Raw genomic sequence first — 1,129 nt, forward strand, 5'->3', positions numbered from 1 at the left:
GGCATTCCAGCTTGGGCAAGAGAGTAACTCTGCCTCAAAAAAACAACAAACCAACTCTTGTCTCAAAACAAAAGAAGAAGAATTTGAAAGAATTCGAGTAGGGTTGGTTTTTAGTGGCTCAAGGCTCTTGAGATAGAAGGGTAGGGAAAGCAGTAGCCAGGGAATCAATGAGGAGCGCGGATCCTTGTGGCTCTGCAGGGATTTAACCACCAGCATGTCTAGTAAAAAGGCAAAGACCAAGACCACCAAGAAGCTCCCTCAGCTCATCTAATGTATTTGCCATGTTTGACCAGTCACAGAATAGGAATTCAAAGAGGCCTTCAATATGACTGATCAAAAAGAGAGATGGTTTCATTGACTAGGAAGATCTCACTGAGGAAAAATCCAACTGATGAGTATCTGGCTAACGTGATGAATCAGGTTTCCAGACCCATCAGTTTCACCATGTTCCTCACCATGTTTAGGGAGAAGTTAAATGGCACAGATCCAGAAGATGTCATCAGAAATGCTTTTACTTGCTTTGGTGAAGAAGCAACCGGCACTATTCATGATTAGTGCCCCAGAGAGCTGCTGCAATGATGGTTGATTCTTTTACAGATGAGGAGGTGAGAGCGCTGTACAGAGAAGCACCTACAGACAAAAGGGGAATTTCAATTGCACTGAGTTCATGCACATCCTCAAACAAGGAGCAAAAGACAAACATGATTGAAAAGAACTTCAAATTACAGGGAAGCATTCTTGTTGCCATTGTGGGTTCTTCTGAGATTTTCTCTTGGAGACCATCACATGCTCTTAGCTTTATAAGTTTTGCTTTTCCTGTTGTATTTATTCTCAGTCATTTTGAGCATATGTATCTCTACAATCAGACTGGAAATGGGACTTTTTACCATTTTCAGAATAGAAAATATGGTAATTTAACTTATCCACCCCATCCCCCAATAACTGCTGTCTACAGAGTACTTTTTCAGAGAAACTTATTTGCTCAATTTTTTTCTGAACCATAACTAAACTTTACAATTAAAAAAAGAAGAACTCAAGAGTAGATGGCTTTCCAATCTTGCCAAATCATAAGAAAGATTCCTTGAGCTGCTACAACTTTCACAGGAATTCACAGGTTTGAACTGCAGTG

The 1,129-nt window shown here is 40.2% G+C and overlaps 1 pseudogene; it reads left to right on the forward strand.

Moving 5' to 3' along the window:
- The first annotated feature begins 205 nt into the window (after nt 1–205).
- Nucleotides 206–709, forward strand: LOC100943814 (annotated as a pseudogene).
- Nucleotides 710–1,129: the final 420 nt, after the last annotated feature.

This window comes from Otolemur garnettii, unplaced genomic scaffold, assembly GCF_000181295.1.
Source record: "Otolemur garnettii isolate 467f Iridium unplaced genomic scaffold, OtoGar3 scaffold00163, whole genome shotgun sequence".
Taxonomy (NCBI): domain Eukaryota; kingdom Metazoa; phylum Chordata; class Mammalia; order Primates; family Galagidae; genus Otolemur; species Otolemur garnettii.